This window comes from Rhea americana, unplaced genomic scaffold (assembly GCF_003343005.1).
Source record: "Rhea americana isolate MKP2758 unplaced genomic scaffold, rheAme1 scaffold_30, whole genome shotgun sequence".
Lineage (NCBI taxonomy): Eukaryota > Metazoa > Chordata > Aves > Rheiformes > Rheidae > Rhea > Rhea americana.
Window position 1 is genome coordinate 3,323,753 of NW_028186424.1, and position 15,581 is coordinate 3,339,333.

Consider the following 15,581-nt stretch of genomic DNA (forward strand, 5'->3'; position numbering starts at 1 on the left):
AGCAATGTTAGGGGGAGAAGTGATGGGCACTAGCTAGTCATCTAAGAGGGAGACGTGGCCAACTTTTCCCATTCTCATGGGTAGCAAACAAGGCTTCTTGAAGATGCTCCCATCCTTTCACAACAGACAGCCCGTGCTGTCTTGATGTCAGCCTGTTGAATTTCATTTGCAATACACTTTAGCTAGACTTCTAGGTCTAATTTCATGCGTTCTCAGAGGAGAAGGTTCCTTACAAATTAGTTTTAATAAGCAGTTTTCATTAATATCCTTATGTGGTTAATCAGTATGAACACCTACATGTACACTGTACGGTTCTATTTACAAACTAGTGTCTTCCAAATCAAGGCTGGATCTTTCTATTCCGTCAACAGCAAAAGGAAGGCACCTTCTTTGCTGCATCTAAGCTTTCATCTCTAAGAGATAATTGCAGTTCTGGTCAGATACAAGCATAATGAGAGCTGCGTAAATATCTACAGTAGATCCCTTCCTATCTCTATCTGTAGCAACTTGTGGTGTTTCGATAAGGATCTGGATATAGTTTCAGGGGCAGTATAAAAATACCTGCTATGGTTTGATGCCTTCATTTAGCTCTACTTTGTCTTTGTGGTTAATGCATAATGTTAACAAACTCCAGCTGCTCAGCAGATCCTAAGGCCTTGTAAAGGACATGTAAATGCACACTTGCCTGAACTAAACAGTAACTTTGTGGTGGTCTGCAGTCAATGTGATGTGATCATGAATGCTGCACCTCTCCAGTTCCTAAAAATATTTAACTTTTTTTTCCTTCAGTAAAAATGATTAAGTTATGATGATTCATCAATCATCATGTTTCAAACAATAATGGTCAAGCAATCTTTCTGGGAAGTCACCCACAACAGGCAATATAAGCAGTATGTTACCAGAGAGTAGTTATTATCCAGCCTGAAATAAAGTGATGAAGCATTACATTCTTCAGAAAAATGGCTTAAACTCTTTTTAAGACTTTGAACCATTTTAAAGACTTTAGCAACAACAAACATCAGACAAAGGCTGATACCAGTAAACAAAAGTCAACAGGAAAAGAAATACTGAACATGGGGTTCATGGAGCCCACCTCAGGGGTGGCGTTAACCCCAGGACAAAGCAGCTTCACAGCTCTCTGCATCTTCTAGCCCTGCCGTTTCACTTGACCTTCCGGTGCATTAACAGACATATTCAAGTATCTGAATCTTCCCATTGCTTAAAATGAAACAAAGTCACACGCGTAAAGAATTTTGCTGGATAAGGTTTCATGGGCAAAAAAACTATATTTATAGGTGTTCATTTAAAATTGGGGTCATTTGAGTGCTCCTGCATGTTTACAATTAGGAGAGAGAAACAGAGATTCAACCGCCTTTATGTAAATCTCCTCAATAAATCCTGTGGAATTTCTTTCTTAAGAAATTACTGTTTTACTAAAGAACCTGAGAATGAGACAGGTATTATATATAATCAAAAAAACAAAACAAAAAATAGAAATTTGGTTAAAAAAACAGCCTTCATGGAGATCAGTTTACAATATAATATTTTACACATGGATTTCTGCTGAAGAAAGTCACATTTCTCAATTATCTATATCTATTCATGTGCTTCCTTTCCAAAACAGAAGTATACTTGATAAGAAAAAAAATCCKTGGTAACAAACTCAAGCCACTGAGTCTCCTTAGACTTCCTTTCGAATTCACAATCCTTGGTATTACTGAGATGTAGGATTCATGTTTAAACCGATTAATACATTATTGGTTAAACCCAGACGCTACCCCTTCCCAGAAGTTATTGGTTGTAACGCGCAACTTTTCTAAGGACACAAGCAACAGAAATATCCCAAATTTTCACTACGTAGTTCCCCATCTACCTCTAAGTGATGACTTGCAAGGCCACTTTGCAGTCAATTTTTAAAATTTTTCTTTAATCTTCAGTATGTATTTGTCTGTATTTTAAGGACAAGGCTTTATCTTTCCACACATTTTGGTGAGTTTTAAACAGTACTGATAATCATAGAATGGATAAGGTTGGAAGGGACCTCTGGAGAWCATCTAGTCCAACCTCCCTGCTCAGTAGGGTCACCTAGAGCATGTTAGACAGGGTTGCATGCAGGCAGGCCTTGAAGATCTCCAGAGAAGGAGACTCCAYMACCTCTCTGGGCAACCTGGTCCAGTGCTCCGTCACTCTCACAGKGAAGAAATTCCCCCTCAYRGTCAGGCAGAACTTCCTGTGCTTCAATTTCTGCCCATTGCCTCTTGTCCTGTCACATGGGACAACTGAAAAGAGTTTGTCCCTGTCCCCTTGACACCCTCCCTTCAGRTGCTTGTACACATTGACAAGATCCCCCCTCAGTCTTCTCTTCCCCAGGCTGAAGAGGCCCAGCTCTSSCAGYCRTTCCTCGTAGGGCAGGTGCTCCAGCCCTCKGATCATCTTYGTAGCCCTACGCTGGCCTCATTATTAAAACTCATTATTTTTGKTTTTTTTAATCTTAATAACTTCAGCTACCAAATGCAAGATATTTTAATTAGCAAGGCACTGAGCTCAACAGCTAAATAGAAATCTCACAGCTGAATGAACCAGCATTTGGTAAACAGATACCATATAAGACCAATAAGGCAAACTTCTGCCAAAACAGAGAAATAACATTATACAGCAACTCTCAGAAATACACAGCTAAGAATTTCAGTCACAAAACCCATTTTGCAAGAATCTGTCTTTGTCATCATTCCTGGATTTCAAGTCTCTTCTTCAAGGTTGTTTTCATTTAGTCCTGTAAGTCTTCATTTAAGTAGCCATCCAAGTGTGTCATGACAGACTTCTTTGTAAGCACCGAGTAAACCTAAATTAGGAATACAAATACTCTGCTTATCTATGCGAATCCAAAGAACGATCATCTTGTTTTAAGCCTCCTAAATRGATTCTTTCACTTAAGAATTACTCATTTTATATGGTGGAAAGTACTGAAGAATGCCATTTTAGTTTTAGAGGTGACATTCCCATGACTGAACACCAATGCTTACAATGTAGTCATCTATACCCAAGCTAGTTGCCCTAGGCTCCCTGCCCAATCAATGCAGAAATGCAGGAAAAGACAGCTAGCACAGATCAGATTAATTACATCCTAGAGAAGCACATTTCTGTCCATCACTGTAAAAGAAGTCTAGAGGGAACAAGCTCAGCTATATACCCGCTCTCTTGTCTACGTCTGAAGTCTGGCAGGATGTATCCCACTGTAAGTGCATATCAGTTTCAAGTGCATTTAATTTGAAAATCTGATCCCATGTTTACTGTAGGGGAACWGAAAAATAGCTTTACTGTAATGAGAAAGCTGTTTAAACATAACAAGAAAAATGTTTAAATATAGTCACATCTTAACTCACACTCATACATTTAATAGTGGTAAAATTACACAGCATGTATAGACCATCCTTTATCTGTGCTCAACCAGTTTTCCAGAGAATAGAAACAAGCCACAGAAACATCGAGATTTAAGTTTTCCAAAGTACACATTAACCAAAGCCACTGGGAGCCCTTCTGTGTTGCACTGAGAATCTGAAAATCACGGCGCAGCYCATGCCGCCTCCTCGGTCTCTGACTCGCTCTTCCATTCACTTGGCTTGCACGCGAGCCTGCGGTCAGACGCACCAGGGAAAAGCAGCAGTTGGAAATACATGATGACACTTCATATTCCAAATTTTTTCAACACTGATGGTCTGAATGAGTGGCCTTGCAGGCACAAGTAGGTGAGTTCTCTGTAGAAGCTGATAGGCTGAAACAAACTGCATGTTTCCTCAGCTAGAAAGTAATTTCCAAACAGTAATCTTCAAGACTGGCACATGTAACATTACTTCATAGAAATATGAAATACTTCACTCTGATTTCAGCTACCATTCCATCCTCCTGTCATGGCCTCATCGAGCACCTTTTTCTTCCAATCTCAAAACTCAAGTGTGAAAAACATAACAGATTTGATGTACAAAGGTAAGGTTTCAGGCTACTCTCCCATGTGAAGGGAAGAGGAGGGAAAGCAAGCATTTTGGGACCAAGGCTGTCAACTGAGCATCAGGAACAGCTAACGTGATAATAGGCCACCACACATCAGGAAAACCCATTTTAACAAGTGGTAGACCTATTTCTTCAAGWCCAGCTGACAGGCAGGGCGAGGGTTTTCACTGCACTGGGTTTCTCTGCTTCTCCAAACCCAGCAACACGAGTTCAGCTGTGTGCAGACTCAGCTTCAGCTCCCGCAGCAGTGAATGACACAGTTACATACCCCCATTGCTAACTCTTCCACACCCGACGTAGAAAAACATCGCAGTTCATTTATTTCACAGATGTCCCTCATTGTTACTATTTGAAATTATTCTGCTCTTTTATCAGTATCCGAGTTGGCTGCCCTCTGTTTCACTTTGCCTTTGGTTGCAAATCTGGCACCTGTCAAGTTGTACGCTGCCCTTGAAGCACAATGATTGAAAATAATCTGAAAAGAAATCCCCCTATGTAATTTGTACCCATCATCGTCTGGTAAAGGAATCAGAGCCGAACAAATTCCCCTGGCGCAACTCTGTACTATGGGACCGCAGATCACCACGCTCGAGCACCTCAGTCTCGTTTCTTACGACAGACGACTTTCTCACCATTTGTCTTCAAAAGCAATTTGGCAGAATACTCACTCCACAAACTCCTCTTACATGCAAGTCCACAACAGATGCAGGCACTCAATCAAATACAGAGTAAGGCAAGGCAGAAAAAAGAGGATGGCAGGCAATTACATAGAGGACAAGGCTAAGTCAAGTGAGATACCACACAGTCCTGAGTGCACRCTGACTCTAAGAATCAACAAAATGGGACAGGTTTTTACTTAAAACAAGCATAAACATAAAATATAAAGACATAATTTGGGGTAGGATATTCACAAGYCCAGCGATTTCCCAATGGAGCTGAATCAGCTGAACCAGAATTTTTCAAAATCCAGTGRTCGTTCTACCATCTTTGGACAATGCAACGAGCCTGAACTCTTCTTTACACTGTGAAGCACCCTGCTTGCCAGAAGCCAACAGATGATTGTTTGCAAAAGCAGCCACCAGTCACAGTCCATACACTACTTTAAATTTTGCCTTCAGTAGTTAATATTTCAACCTGGAAACTGAGAGTAATCTGACACTAACAGGTAACGTAATAAAAATTAGAAAATAATAAGGCATCAAAAGAGTGGTGACAGATCATGTATTACTTTTCCTACATTTTTCTCTGAAAGATTCTGAAAATTGGTGCATGTATGAAGAAGGCAGAAAAAAAAACTATGGGAAGATAAGGAAGCTAGGGCAATACAAAATGACTCAAATGCGTTAATAGACATATTACGGTTGTCTGGCTAGCTTAATAATGTCACTTCTTAGCCCTCACTCTTGGCACAGATGGTATGTAGCCCTCTCATCCTTAATTTAAAGGACATGCAACTTTATGCTGATGAAGTTTTTACTCATCCAGGACATACATCTACCAGTCAGAATTTTAATTCAGTGACACAATTCCTCGGTGTGATCAGATAAAGGAAAATAACAGCATTCTCAAAAGCACAGCTTCTAGTAATCTTCACTACTAGAAGCAAGCCAGCAGACAAGCTGCACGTTAAACGAGATAATTATAGCAGACAATAAAAATTCTTACTCAAAGGGCTCTCTGCTGGAGTTCAGGGATTTTCCAGCAGTCCTATTATTAGGGTCCAAAGTCACTGGCATTGATCTTTGTCTTACTAGTCAATGACAAAAATTCATTTGCCTAAAGTTAGAGGAAGAATCATTTTGGTATAAAGGCTATTCCTTAAACACAGCACAATAGAGTCCCCACTCGGATTAAAACACTTTAATTAAAGACTGAATAAATTATTTAATGCTGTATTCGGTTTACTACAGTATAAGTAACCACTTAAAATTCTGTAAGAAAATGCAATTTAAATGAGAAACCAGCCACCACAGTACATTTATTTTTGCAAGCAGCTTTTATCATTTGTCTATAACAATTTGAAATAACATTTTTTCCTAYTGATTTGGGCAACTTCCATTGGTGAATGGAGGGTACCTGATTTTCAAGTTTGATGAAAATCTCACTAGGAAGAAATGCTCAGTTTAATGAAGAAATAATGACAGAAGGAATTAAATGGTTTCCTAAGTAGGAGGCTCAGTCTACTTTACATCATATATATACAGATAGATAGACAGGTACACACACACACACACAGATAGATAGATATACACACACACGTCTATATATATAAACATAATAAGTGAACTGGCCTGGGATGGTCATGACCCCCTAAGCCTACTCTAGCAAGGGTAACCATAGGAAAGAAGTACACGTACGTGTTGAGTCTCAGCAAGTCTGACTCCAATGAGATAGGTAACTTACAGGGCTCTTCTCGACTGAGAAGAGTCCTTCTCATGAGAGAGGAGTGCAGTCTGTGATTTTAATAGCAAACCATGCAGTGTTASCTGACAACGCTCACGTAAGGGGTGCAGGGCTGTGAAACACCAGAGGAGATGTTTGCTCCACAAACTGCCTGCTAAAAGCACCAGGTGAGGTAGCCCCTACTAAGTACAGATCAAAAGCAGTGTGGCAGGCAGTGATACAGATATATTGACTAGCATTACTCAAAAAATTAAGTTTCCCAAATAAAGTAGATAAATGCCTGTATAACCCAATTTTTACAAGTCCTGAACTCACCATTAAGATCATTTGAAGTACAGCAGTTAACATGAAGGCTTATAAATCAAGCTCAACACATCGAGAAAAGGGAAGAGTGCTGTACGATCCTTACATGCTTCTCCCTCTCCAATGAACCTCATTAAAGTGAAATTGGATTATGGTTTTGCACTGAAATCTCCGGAGCACTGAGGCATTAGCAGGCCTGATGAGAGATACGACCAGTGTAGCAAAACCCTCACAACTTTATTGTGTGTTGGCTTTAAGCTTAAGGACACTAACTTGCTTCTCTCCTGCCCTCTACTCCCTGTACATCTGCCCTTTCCAGTTCCTACTCCCTCTCCCATCTCATGAAGTCATTAATATTTTATAAGTTATTAACATGTAAAGAGCTGCTCTAGGGTACCAAGTACTCAGCGTGAGTCACTGCTGGTGGCTTACCAGAAGGGCACGTGCTTCTTTGGCAGTAAAGCCCAAGCAGGGTTTATAGCAAGGGCTTTCCAGCTGTGCTATCTCAGGGCAATGCTTGGCCATGCCACTGGACCAGCTAGCTGATGCCTCCTGGCCAAGACCAGCTCCTCAGTCACATCAAGGAAAGGTATATACCTCCATTTCACATATCCTTACTTTCAGATGTTTACATTTTGATCTTGCTCTGGGTTGTTCAGATTCTGACTCACTAAAAAGCAGCCCTTCCCTACAGTACAAGGACAGAGCCAGACTCTGTAATAAGTACTGCTTTCCAAGTCACATCCCTAAAGGGCAAGAACATCCCAGTCTCTGCATCCATGCTGGCCATGACTACTTAAAGCATGCTCAATCAAGCTAAGGTTTGATCTTTTTTTGGCAGAGTATTTTTTTTGTTTTGTTGTTTTTCTTTAAAACTGGCAGAATGACAACTGAAGAACAGCTTTTTTTTTTTTTTTTTAGGGCTGACATGTCAGGAAACCCATCTCAAATGACCCCAAGTCTCAAAGACTGATTTTATCCTTTGCTCTCACAAAGTACAACAAACTTCGGGGCAATCTGAGTTTGCATTTTGCTCTTGGAGCCCTTAGATGATCTGTCCCTAAACCAGAGAGGAACCCTCAAGTTCAAGTACAGTAGAGCTAATCCCATTATACTTAAAAAGCTATTATAGTGGTAGGAAAAGGGAGAAGGGCTGAGGAAATCAATCTAAAATTCCCAAACATCATACTACTTGAAGATACCTGACAGCTTTTGCTCTCCTTGCAATATAATCAACATTTCAGTTATCTCCTTTGGGGGAGACAGCAACAAGAGCCTTGTATACATACCTGCAATTTTCTTCAGGTTGTTCAAAAAGTTACTGTTCACAGGGAAGCCACCAGTGTAACTTGCTTTCACACGCACAACACTTTCAAAAATTCCATAGCTGAATTATAAAACAGTGAGAGGAAAGAAAAAGGTGAGAGATTCGAAGAAGATGAAGTCAAAGGGGTGGCACCTCCTACTGAGCTTCTTCACATATGCAAAACCCAGACTCTAAGTTTTATTAACAATAATAAAGAAGAACGTCCAAAGGGACGCAGCCCTTGTCGCTGCAGACAGACGGACAGACTGGAACAGCAGCTRTCAAGACATTAACTGGAACCTGAGTCAGGTTAAAATTAACTGATGGTTTTCTTTCATGTGTTGGATATGGTTCAATGCAGGTTGGCTCTGAGACCAGGCTTATGAGGGGGCTGTCAAAAGGACAACGGCGTCTTGGGTCTGGCTGCAAGCAGGCAGCCGTGGAGGAAGGTGGCAGGGCTGGTTTATGGCAAGGTAGCGTACCTCAGACCTACCGACCCACTCTTGGTCGCTGAGGCGCCTATTCAACAGAGCTACACAAACGTGYGCTCAACTTAAAGCACTAACCTCACTGACATCAAATAAAGTGATTCTTTACTTGCAGCGGAGCATTTCCTTAAGCACTTTTCTGAACTTCAGGGGGAAATGGTGCAGGAGAGCCTGAGAAGTTGTACAAAGAGAACCAAAGAAAGCAGAAAGTCCGAGAGAAAACGAAAAGCCCCACGAAGAGACAAACTGTCCCAGCAAGGGAACAGCTTTTTGTTTCCCCAGGGAAGACTTGTTTTGTTTATCTGAGGGTTTGGGTGCACATTTTCATTAATTCCYGAAGTGGGGAACTTTTTTTTTAAGCCTCCACAACTGGATGTTTTCTTTTAAATTAGACCTTACTTAATATCATTTTTTTCAACAGTAATAACTAACTAACCCTGGAAATATGATTGTTTATGTAACCAGGTGGGGGCCCACCCAACTGAACTCAGCATTATTCACCCCTGGCCCGAGTCCAACATTTTCCCCAAGACACTGCAGGGTGGATTTCATTCCTGTTAAGCTCAAAACAAAACGTTGTGGCCTGACCTAGCCTCGCTCTCCTTTTAGCAGTCTTAGTCCCTCCCGGAGGACCCACTGCGCACCTATCATCCCTGACCAGGGACACTTGCAACTCTTTATGCTCCTAATTGCAAACACATGATGTTGATAGAGGGATAATAACCAGATTATTTTTTTTCTCCAAAGCAGCAGACCTTTTCATTTTCAAAAGWGTAAGTTTGATAACACTGTATTTAAATAGAGAGTTGAAAATCAATTATCTCCAAACATTTAAGATACTTTTTCTTCTTCTATCTGTGTCTCCTGTAGCCAGTTACAACCTCCAGGAATTGTTTAACTCCATTCCCTAGCACAGACTTTGTTTGCAAGAACAAACTCCACTTTCCACATAGGCCATTTCTTTTCATTTGATCCAYGCTAAGCTCTGCTGGCAGAACCATATTAAAGACTGTGGCTCCTCTGCAGCTGAACTGCTGGCCAGCCTCCTCCAGATGACATTTATAGCCCTGCTTCTCTTTATGAAACGACTTACCTCTTACATTATTTATCTTATTTTCAGCTCCTGCCATTTTATTCTTCCCTCGTTCCTGTCCATCCYGTTCATACGGCTGAAGCACTGTCTTTTTGCTTAGTCCCAGCTGCTTTGGTGTGCACACGTGAAGCAGAAGCACGAGAAGGACTTTACAGGACTTGACCCTTGGGGAGGACTTCTCCTCCCACTGAAGCTGGCTCACTTGGGGCTATCTATGAACTCTTAAATAAAAACTTCAATRCAGCTGCATTTTAGCCTTCTCCCCTCTTCATGCCCCACTTGGGCCATGCACCAGGAGAGAAGAGGAGCAGCTGATGCCTCCTTATGTGTTGTCAGCTGCGCCACCAGGCCACCAATCTGTGGCAGGGACGAGGCAGGCAGCTGGTGACAGTGACCTCCGAAACCACTCAAAGATGTCTGTCAAAACCCTCCATTCAGCTGCCAAAAGCCTCAGGGGCAGTCTCAACATTTGAAAAAAGATGAAGCTCAGCCAGGTTTTGGGCTGTCTCCTTTCGCTCATATTTGCTTAGCTCCCAGGGCAGTGAAGCCTGTCAAACATGTCACATGCAGAAGAACCCTCAAAGTCATTCTTTCCATAGGCAACTAGATAATTTCATGATTTTTTCTGACACATTTTGCTAAAAATATTTGACATTTGTTGAGTGTCTGCCTCGCACCTGTTATTGCATGTTTTTCACAGCATTCCTAGCCTCTTTGCCCAAACCTGGTGCACAGGTAGCTTCTGCCAAGAATTTGGCAGTTAAAAAGCACAGAAATTATAGGTCATATCCTCTCCTGGCCATCAACACTACCAGTTATCATTTCATAGCCTTTTATTTTCTAGGAATCAATTGTAAAAATACATTAGCAATTTGCCACAGAAAACCTGTGTGCCAATAGTGGCTCCAATATATATCACCTATACTTACACACACTTTCTYTCTATCTACAGATATAGATATCTGTATATGCACACAGACACACACTCACAAAGGAAGCTACAATCACACTCTAGCAATTTAGCCTGTCCTAATTGCTTCTTATTTTCCATCTAACTGCTAGCTACAATTTTGCCTTCAAGGAAGGAAAGCATTAAATGACAACCTGTCAGCTAGAAAGGAAGGCAAGAAAGTGGCACTTAGTGCAGGTGGCAGGACAAGGATAGGAAAGGAATTTGAAAAGGCAGTGTCATGGTCTGAGTGACAGCAAAAAAAAAAAAAAGAGTAAAATTGGTTTAAACTTAAGTAAAACCCTAAAATCAGACCAAGGCCAGTAGGAAAAAAAAACAACCAACAAAAACAACAAACAAAAATAATACACGGTGTTAATAAAGTTTTGCATGCTGAAAGGTGAACACCACATTATCAACTTGCTTGCAAAAGAAAGCCTCAGAAAAGCCTGTGAGGGTACACATATTCCTACAAAAAAATAGCAGACTGAGAAGGCTTTCATTTAAGCGCCTGAGAAGTCTGAAAACTGCTTCATTATTCTGCAATACTTACATGTGCAGAAACTACCTGAAAAAACCTAACTGTATTAACTCTTCCTTCATGAAAATAATGCTCAGGATTAGAACAAGCCTGGAGAGTATCAGCTGCTAAAGGCTGAAGGTGCAATGGTTTGTGAATAATTTGTTAATGATATTGAGATTAGTGCAAGTCTCTCTCACTGCTTTACAACCATCATATTTTATTAATCAGACCAACAGCACCCTGTAAAAATCAGAATCTGTCTACAAAACTAGCACACACGGGAAAAGCTCTCTCGTGTTTGTTTTATTTTAAACAAAACCTACAGTAGCTCCCATTGTTTGTTTGTTTTTTCCCCAGACTAGACAGCATGTGGCTTATGAGCCCCATTGATAGACGTGATAAAGCTTATGCCAGATCTGATTGATGACTGCACTGGGAAATGCTACGAAGGTCACTCCTTAATGCTCTGTTTGCAGCTGGTCCTGGTAAGCAGTGCTAGAGCAAAATAAAATCTGGATCTGCTAATTGCTAATAACAATGGAAATTACATCCATATCTTTCATTACCTTCTGTTCCATTTTTGCTAAAACTGTAAGGCCATAAGAGGATGTAACCGATGAGAAACTAGATAAGCTTTAAAGTGATCCTTAAAAATTAAATGTACTTTAATGGACCAAAAAAAAAAAATCCACCCAGAACAACTGGCCAAATAACAAGCTGTGTACAGACAGACCAAAGTAGTTTAGCAAGAGAGCAGCATAATAAATAGCTTTTGCCATCCACCTCTCTGCAAAACTGAGATAACATATACTCTGTGAAAGACTAGTGCTGTCCTAAGAATGTGAATACACAAATTAAGCTACCTTCCCAAAGTCAGTTTATTTTAGATGAATCAAGGAAGCATGTTTATTAAAAGTGGCTAGCAGCACAGGGTAAGTTCAGCAGGCCAGAAYATCAGTCAGTCGCGTAGAAGGACATCAAAATCTTGTTTTCTACAATGTTTAGATATGATTGGGAAAGTGACAGAGACTTTGGGGAATTCACAACACAATATAATGGCAATCCCCTAATGAATAATACATACTTAGTGCAACTCATAGCAATTACCCCACATACACAAAATGCTGTATTTGTTGGGCAGAGGGGAGGAAGAAGAGAATACTGTTATCTGTGAGACATCAGCCAAATTACAGATTAAGATCGAAATCACATGTGCACTATTTTCCAGCACTTATTATTAATGGATGAAAATACCAAAAATATTTCAGCTTTTTGTACTCAAAGTTTTCAGCACAATAAAGACATCACTGACATCTGTCCTAGAGAAAGACAGCAGTCACCACTCAGCTCAAAAACACATGATGGCAGAGACCTGCAGGTAGCAGAAATGCTCAGATATAAACATATCCCACCACTATTTCATCTGTCCTCAGGAAAGGGGTAATGCACTGATTTTTTTTAAAAAAAAAATGTGTATTTCTTTTTTTAGTTTAGACACGAGATTTAAAGAAGGCAGTCCCACAGTTTTACTGACAAACATGTATTATCAACTCTGAACATATCACTACGTCTAAGAGCGGTACCTTTACAGAAACAACACTGTAAGAAAATTCTCTTAGGAATTTCTTTCCTAGATTTCTTGATGGACAGTGGTAAAACATACAAGAGGTATCGATTTGTCCCCTTCACAGCTACTCTACGAGCGCTGATCGCCGCTGGCTCGTTTTGGCAGTACTGCGTATTAAGGGTGCTCAGCAGGAAGAACACTCCAACCTTTCCGCCTGCTGCGCAACTCGAGCACGTACGGGTGGCACAGGAGTAACGGAAGGCAGACAAGTTATTTTTCGGCCATTTAATGACTTTGTTTCTTAAAATCTCTCTGAAAAAGGGCTCCTGTCCCCAAAAGTTTGTTTGTTATCCAGGATGAGGTATTCCCCCCCCCCACAAATCACACATTTTTTTAAATTATGTTCTGCAACCCTATGAATGAGCCTTACTAGTGCCAGCACATGTTTTATGATCTGGAGAGAGTCAACAATTAACTTCCTAATCAGAGAATAAGAGCTACGAAATCTTAAAAATYTACCTGCAGTGTTTTACAGTACCACTGCAGACGCAGTACAAATGCAAGAGCTCAGTGTATACATACACATGTGCACATGCAGGTGCAGTGCGACAGTCCCGCAYACCTAGACCAGTGTCACTGCTGAGTGATTACAGCTATGTGTTTTCCTATGAGCTCATGGCATGGGCAGAGGTGACAGACAACTCTCTTCATTGCTCTATGCAGACACTTCCCCAGAAGACACCCCTACAGAAAAGTTWATTCCTCTTAAATTTGAATGGATAACCTGAACAAATCTAGACCAGGAACATGTTCAAGACCTAGCTTTTTAAGTCCTAGTTGAAMGTTCACAGTGACTCTGTAGTACTTTGGTTGAGTTTGAATCTTTGGGTTCAGCTGGAAGCCTAACAGTTGTAACCAGGAATACTATCTACTGGGTGTGTAAAACGCTCATCTACCTAGCCCAAACAGAGAGGTCCTTTCCCAGCTGAGACACTGCATTTGCAGATAAAACACTGAATCAGCGCAAAGCCAGGACTACCCCAACAGCTAGGTGTCATTCACACCTAATGCAAGTTGACCATGCAACTGGAAGAGATGCACAGATCCGTGGAGAAGTTGACCACAGGAAGCTTTAGGGCGACTAAAAGCACAATAATATAAAGTTAACTAAAAGGTATGGCAGTCTGGAAGCAGAAATCCTYGCACCCAACCCTCCTTGCTCCCGCAAGGCAGCGAATCCCTTCCAAACGTGTGTAAAGGCGACTCGTTCTTCCTCCTCGCCCGCATCCATGCRACACAAAGGGCGCAACTCTGAACAACGCGGCCACCCAAGCACGCTCGTGGGTGACCAGGCTCCCGCTGACCGACCTATCACATACGAAACCTCTGAAAAGGGCCAGAAATTAAATCGGTAGAATCCGGAGCGCTTTTTGTCCTGGGACAATGTCTGCAGCGAGCAGCAGGGCAAGACAATTCCTGCCCRGCCTTCCCTTCCCGCAGGTTTTCTTTGTGCCGCTGAAGGGAACAGCACAATTAGTCGCGTGTGCATCATGCGGAGCCTGGCTCTGCTGTGATTTCTGTGACACTCATATACTAGTATCTTGAAGAATCTTAAATTCTTAAATGAGAATCTTAAATGAGAGCTTGAGGCGACACAAATGGAAAACCTCCTCACTCAGCTTAAAAGATTTTAAACTAGTCTGCACAGGCTTATCTATTGAGGTGTTTTTGCATTTTACCCATCCTTACTGCTACYACTCCCAGAAACACAGCAATTTTGATCCCAAAGAGCTTATAGCTTTCAAATCCCTTTAGATAAAGATCTACCTGAGAAGCAGTAACACCACATAGCACTTCCACATTTGCTGCGCTACTTCCTGCAAACGCCAAACAGCGTGGTGCACAACCAGAGGCACCGCACGCCTGCCCCTTGTTTTAGGCACCGGGCTGCCACTAAGATCACTGAGTATTTTGGCACACAAAGACAACTGTAGGTGCTTTTTTCACAATCCATTTCAAATACTTCTTAGATCCATCTGGTGAGCACAGCCCTAGAAAGCCCAGGCTGCTCCCACTCGCTCTGTCATACGACATTAGCTCCTTTTCCACCTCAATTTGGAAGGGAAAAAGCAATTGTCCTAAAGCAGAAAGGAATTGTGCAGCTCCTCATATGGAAACCACCAGGAGGCACAAGGGATGACTAACGGGCACCAAGCGCCCGTACAGGACTGCACTGATGGATGGATCCATCTGGCCGCCAAGCCCTTCCCTTGGCCCCGTACACCACCCTTTCCCAGGCAAACAGAGAARAAGAATTGCATCGTGCTGGCAGTTTCATCAAAGAAAACGTGGCTCCCTAACAGGCTGAGCAAACAGCAGCAGAGCACCTGTGAGAGCAGGATGCTACATTTATGGAAAATACCCCTGAGAACAGAACCAATCCCTGTTGTGACATTTTCTTCCTATGGAACAAAACAAAGGACCGCACAAAGAGGAGCAAAATCTGTAGGCTCAGGAAGCTCTGGACTGCAGTACAATATTTAATTAGACCTTTCTCATTTTGAGGTTTATTTCATTATATTACAGTCTGACCTCAGCTGAAAAGATCAATCACCGGGAAGGTATGATAAATAAAACAGATACAAACCTATCAAGTGTTTGCTGCATCAAATTGATTATGCAGGAGCCGGAGGGGAGATCAGCTAACTGCTTCTGGGTTCCTCACATCTGCCTCGTCTTGCCTTCAGCAGCGTATACTCATCCGCGTTGCCCTCCTCGGCAGGTGAATCCCTTGGTTTCCCGAGGAGCAGGGGTGCCTTTCGACTGCAACCAGAGAGGCTACTCAACGTCTGCGGCTCCAGGACCTGCAATTTATAAAGCAGAGTCTGCTCTGGGCTGCTTATCTAGCTCTCTCTTCTGCCTGCCTGTTTTTTTTTTTTTT

The 15,581-nt window shown here is 41.7% G+C and overlaps 1 protein-coding gene across 2 annotated transcripts in view; it reads right to left on the bottom strand.

Moving 5' to 3' along the window:
- The window catches only part of AFAP1 (actin filament associated protein 1), a 115,151-nt gene extending 99,605 nt beyond the window's left edge, over positions 1-15,546 (bottom strand). Inside the window, exon 1 of one of the 2 annotated variants that reach the window (XM_085309610.1) lies at positions 15,288-15,546. The gene's annotated coding sequence lies outside the window, so the exon portion shown is untranslated. The remainder of the gene's footprint in view (positions 1-15,287) is intronic. The other variant, XM_085309609.1, reaches the window with a different exon arrangement.
- Positions 15,547-15,581: the final 35 nt, after the last annotated feature.